The sequence below is a fragment of the Carassius gibelio genome, chromosome B22 (assembly GCF_023724105.1).
Source record: "Carassius gibelio isolate Cgi1373 ecotype wild population from Czech Republic chromosome B22, carGib1.2-hapl.c, whole genome shotgun sequence".
NCBI classification, from domain to species: Eukaryota; Metazoa; Chordata; class Actinopteri; order Cypriniformes; family Cyprinidae; genus Carassius; species Carassius gibelio.
In genome coordinates this window covers 42,977,005-42,982,004 of record NC_068417.1, presented here as the reverse complement: position 1 = coordinate 42,982,004, position 5,000 = coordinate 42,977,005, and the positions used below count along the sequence as shown (strand labels likewise).

The 5,000-nt window shown below is 39.4% G+C and overlaps 6 non-coding genes and 1 pseudogene across 6 annotated transcripts in view; all 7 read right to left on the bottom strand.

Annotated features, from left to right (window-relative positions):
- Positions 1–11, bottom strand: part of LOC128003775 (5S ribosomal RNA) — a 119-nt gene extending 108 nt beyond the window's left edge. Inside the window, exon 1 of the ribosomal RNA XR_008176492.1 lies at positions 1–11. This exon is cut by the window's left edge and continues 108 nt beyond it. This is a non-coding gene — a ribosomal RNA (5S ribosomal RNA).
- A 221-nt stretch (positions 12–232) lies between these two features.
- On the bottom strand, positions 233–351 carry LOC127996340 (5S ribosomal RNA). The gene has a single exon (XR_008169250.1). It is a non-coding gene; the product is annotated as a 5S ribosomal RNA (ribosomal RNA).
- A 221-nt stretch (positions 352–572) lies between these two features.
- On the bottom strand, positions 573–691 carry LOC127996598 (5S ribosomal RNA). Its single transcript, XR_008169497.1, has one exon. It is a non-coding gene; the product is annotated as a 5S ribosomal RNA (ribosomal RNA).
- Positions 692–3,497: 2,806 nt separating this feature from the next.
- On the bottom strand, positions 3,498–3,616 carry LOC128006855 (uncharacterized; annotated as a pseudogene).
- Positions 3,617–4,117: 501 nt separating this feature from the next.
- Positions 4,118–4,236, bottom strand: LOC127996352 (5S ribosomal RNA). The gene has a single exon (XR_008169262.1). It is a non-coding gene; the product is annotated as a 5S ribosomal RNA (ribosomal RNA).
- Positions 4,237–4,600: 364 nt separating this feature from the next.
- On the bottom strand, positions 4,601–4,719 carry LOC128005494 (5S ribosomal RNA). Its single transcript, XR_008178144.1, has one exon. It is a non-coding gene; the product is annotated as a 5S ribosomal RNA (ribosomal RNA).
- Positions 4,720–4,940: 221 nt separating this feature from the next.
- Positions 4,941–5,000, bottom strand: part of LOC127996329 (5S ribosomal RNA) — a 119-nt gene continuing 59 nt past the window's right edge. The window contains exon 1 of the ribosomal RNA XR_008169239.1: positions 4,941–5,000. This exon is cut by the window's right edge and continues 59 nt beyond it. This is a non-coding gene — a ribosomal RNA (5S ribosomal RNA).

Sequence of the window (5,000 nt, the reverse complement as noted above, 5' to 3'; positions counted from 1 at the left end):
TGGCCGTAAGCGAAGTTTGCTGCAAAGAGAGGGCTATTTAAAGACCAGCCGATCTTATCGCCAGTACATTATATAAGTAGGAAAGAAAACCCAAAAGCTTAAAGCACCTGGTATTCCCAGGCAGTCTCTCATCAAAGTACTAACCAGACCTAAACCTGCTAAGATTCAGAGATCGGGCATTGACTCTATTTTTTGGCAAAATTATTATATACTAAGTGAAAAATGTCCAAAAAGCTTACAGCACCTGGTATTCCCAGGCGGTCTCCCATCCAAGTACTAACCAGGCCCAAACCTGCTTAGCTTCCGAGATCAGACGAGATCGGGCATAGCCAGGTTGGTATGGCCGTAAGCGAAGTCTGCTGCAAAGAGAGGGCTATTTAAAGAACAGCCAATCTTATCGCCAGTACATTATATAAGTAGTAAAGAAAACCCAAAAGCTTAAAGCACCTGGTATTCCTAGGCAGTCTCTCATAAAAGTACTAACCAGACCTAAACCTGCTAAGATTCAGAGATCGGGCATTGACTCTATTTTTTGGCAAAATTATTATAAACTAAGTGAAAAATGTCCAAAAAGTTTACAGCACCTGGTATTCCCAGGCGGTCTCCCATCAAAGTACTAACCAGGCCCAAACCTGCTTAGCTTCCGAGATCGGACGAGATCGGGCATAGCCAGGTTGGTATGGCCGTAAGCGAAGTCTGTTGCAAAGAGAGGGCTATTTAAAGACCAGCCAATCTTATCGCCAGTACACTATATAAGTAGGAAAGAAAGCCCAAAAGCTTAAAGCACCTGGTATTCCTAGGCAGTCTCTCATCAAAGTACTAACCAGACCTAAACCTGCTAAGATTCAGAGATCGGGCATTGACTCTTTTTTTTTTTTTAATGAAAGATTATTATATAATTCGTGAAATTTTCCAAAAAGATTAAAGCACCTGGTATTCCCAGGCTGTCTCCCATCCATGTACTAACCAGGCCCAAACCTGCAAATATTCAGAGATCGGGCATTGACTTTTTTTTGGCAAAATTATTATATACTAAGTGAAAAATGTCCAAAAAGCTTACAGCACCTGGTATTCAATCAATCAATCAATCACCTTTATTTATATAGTGCTTTAAACAAAATACATTGCGTCAAAGCACTGAACAACATTCATTAGGAAAACAGTGTCTCAATAATGCAAAATTATAATTAAAGGCAGTATATTCCCAGGCAGTCTCCCATCCATGTACTAAACAGGCCCAAACCTGCTAATATTCAGAGATCAGGCACTGACTCTATTTTTTGGCAAAATTATTATATACTAAGTGAAAAATGTCCAAAAAGCACCTAGAAAGGACCTCTACTGCCTTGAAAGACAGCGGAGACCAGGACAACTAGAGCCCCAGATACAGATCCCCTGTAAAGACCTTGTCTCAGAGGAGCACCAGGACAAGACCACAGGAAACAGATGATTCTTCTGCACAATCTGACTTTGCTGCAGCCTGGAATTGAACTACTGGTTTTCGTCTGGTCAGAGGAGAACTGACCCCCCAACTGAGCCTGGTTTCTCCCAAGGTTTTTTTCTCCATTCTGTCACCGATGGAGTTTCGGTTCCTTGCCGCTGTCGCCTCTGGCTTGCTTAGTTGGGGTCACTTCATCTACAGCGATATCATTGACTTGATTGCAAATAAAAACAGACACTATTTCAACTGAACAGAGATGACATAGCTGAATTCAATGATGAACTGCCTTTAACTATCATTTTGCATTATTGAGACACTGTTTTCCAAATGAATGTTGTTCAGTGCTTTGACGCAATGTATTTTGTTTAACCCTCTGGGGACGGATTGGGCGGTACCGCCCAAAATGGCATACTTTTACAAATGTGTAGTTATCTCAAAAACTGTTAATGCTAGAGAGATGCGGTTTTTTTTGCCGTCTTCCTCAGATTCCGCTGAAAACAGCGGTGTCCAGTTTGTATATTAAACACTTCCCTTATTGCGCAATACCTCTGCGTAAACAGGCCAATGAAAACGATTGTGCTAGGCAGATTCAACAAGCAACAGCCAATGGAAAAATTGCCGCTGGGAGGAGTCTTTTTCTAACCCAATCAGAGGAAGGTTATGTCTTCTAGCGATTCAGAGGACTCTGTAGCTCTGCTGTAGCCTTGTAAAAGCTGGCTGGACGAAAGTAAAAGACATATAATCAATAAGCGTTCAGAGAATCAGCATCAGGGTGGAGAAAGCAGAACGCGATCGGAGTATTAGCGAGCACAAAGAGCTAAATTCGAGCGATCGGAGAATCAGCATCACGTGGAGAAAGCAGAAAGCAATCGGAGTGTTAGCGAGCACAAAGAGATAAATTCGAGAGAGATACAGCATTATTACAGAATTGTTTTATCAAAATGGCAAGCAGTAAAAGATTTACGGCAGAACAAACTCTGGAACAATTACTGGAAAGGCCTGGAGAGGCCTTGCTTTGCTCACTGGCATGCCTAGGACTGTTTTTTAAAAAAGTTAATTATTGAATTGTTCTTTACACATTTGATTAAACAATAACACATTTCTGTCAAGCAAACAGTTTGAAAAAATATATTTTCTTTGTTCAAAAACTGTTCTATATTGTGTGTTTTTCAGTAATAAATGACAAAAATCTAATTTTCGTTTTTGAAATTCTCTAGTTTATTGTAAAATTTTTCACACATACTTCCTTTATATAAACATATTGCATGCATGCTTATGGTAGCTTAGGGTCTTCTGAATCCATAGATACCAAACACAGGGTGTGTCATCTCCTTTACATATGATTTATTAGCCCAAATATAAAAATAGAGAAAACAGACCAAAAAGGGCTTAGTCCCAAAAAAAAAAAAACGCCTAGGACTGTTTGTAAATAAAGTTAATTATTTAATTGTTCTTTACACATTTGATTGAACATTAACCCATTTCTGTCAAGCAAAGAGTTTGAAAAATATATTTTTGGGTCAAAAACTTTTAACTATTGTTGTGTGAGGTAGGATTTTCAGTAATAAATGACAAAAATCTAATTTTCGTCTTTGAAATTCTCTAGTTTATTGTACAATTTTTCACTCATACTTCCTTTATAGACATATTGCATGCATGCTTATGGTAGCTTAGGGTCTTCTGAATCCATTGATACCAAATACATGGTGGTCCATCCTCATTACATATGGTTTATAAGCCGAAATGTAAAAATAGAGAAAACGGACCAAAAAGGGCTTAGTCCCCTAAGGGTTAAAGCACTATATAAATAAAGGTGATTGATTGATTGATTGAAGAGAGGGCTATTTAAAGAACAGCCAATCTTATCGCCAGTACATTATATAAGTAGGAAAGAAAACCCAAAAGCTTAAAGCACCTGGTATTCCTAGGCAGTCTCTCATACAAGTACTAACCAGACCTAAACCTGCTAAGATTCAGAGATCGGGCATTGACTCTTTTTTTTTTTTTTTTTTTTTTTAATGAAAGATTATTATATAATTCGTGAAATTTTCCAAAAACATTAAAGCACCTGGTATTCCCAGGCAGTCTCCCATCCAAGTACTAACCAGGCCCAAACCTGCTTAGCTTCCGAGATCAGACGAGATCAGGCATAGCCAGGTTGGTATGGCAGTAAGCGAAGTCTGCTGCAAAGAGAGGGCTATTTAAAGACCAGCCAATCTTATCGCCAGTACATTATATAAGTAGGAAAGAAAACCCAAAAGCTTAAAGCACCTGGTATTCTTAGGCAGTCTCTCATCAAAGTACTAACCAGACCTAAACCTGCTAAGATTCAGAGATCGGGCATTGACTCTTTTTTTTTTTTTAAATGAAAGATTATTATATAATTCGTGAAATTTTTCAAAAAGATTAAAGCACCTGGTATTCCCAGGCAGTCTCCCATCCATGTACTAACCAGGCCCAAACCTGCAAATATTCAGAGATCGGGCATTGACTCTATTTTTTGGCAAAATTATTATATACTAAGTGAAAAATGTCCAAAAAGCTTACAGCACCTGGTATTCCCAGGCAGTCTCCCATCCATGTACTAACCAGGCCCAAACCTGCTAATATTCAGAGATTGGCATTGACTCTATTTTTTGGCAAAATTATTATATACTAAGTGAAAAATTTCCAAAAAGCTTACAGCACCTGGTATTCCCAGGCGGTCTCCCATCCAAGTACTAACCAGGCCCAAACCTGCTTAGCTTCCGAGATCAGACGAGATCGGGCATAGCCAGGATGGTATGGCCGTAAGCGAAGTCTGCTGCAAAGAGAGGGCTATTTAAAGACCAGCCAATCTTATCGCCAGTACATTATATAAGTAGGAATGAAAACCCAAAAGCTTAAAGCACCTGGTATTCCTAGGCAGTCTCTCATCAAAGTACTAACCAGACCTAAACCTGCTAAGATTCAGAGATCGGGCATTGACTCTTTTTTTTTTTTTTATGAAAGATTATTATATAATTCGTGAAATTTTCCAAAAAGATTAAAACACCTGGTATTCCCAGGCAGTCTCCCATCCATGTACTAAGCAGGCCCAAACCTGCTAATATTCAGAGATCAGGCATTGACTCTATTTTTTGGCAAAATTATTATATACTAAGTGAAAAATGTCCAAAAAGCTTACAGCACCTGGTATTCCCAGGCGGTCTCCTATCCAAGTACTAACCAGGACCAAACCTGCTTAGCTTCCGAGATCAGACGAGATTGGGCATAGCCAGGTTGGTATGGCCGTAAGCGAAGTCTGCTGCAAAGAGAGGGCTATTTAAAGACCAGCCGATCTTATCGCCAGTACATTATATAAGTAGGAAAGAAAACCCAAAAGCTTAAAGCACCTGGTATTCCCAGGCAGTCTCTCATCAAAGTACTAACCAGACCTAAACCTGCTAAGATTCAGAGATCGGGCATTGACTCTATTTTTTGGCAAAATTATTATATACTAAGTGAAAAATGTCCAAAAAGCTTACAGCACCTGGTATTCCCAGGCGGTCTCCCATCCAAGTACTAACCAGGCCCAAAC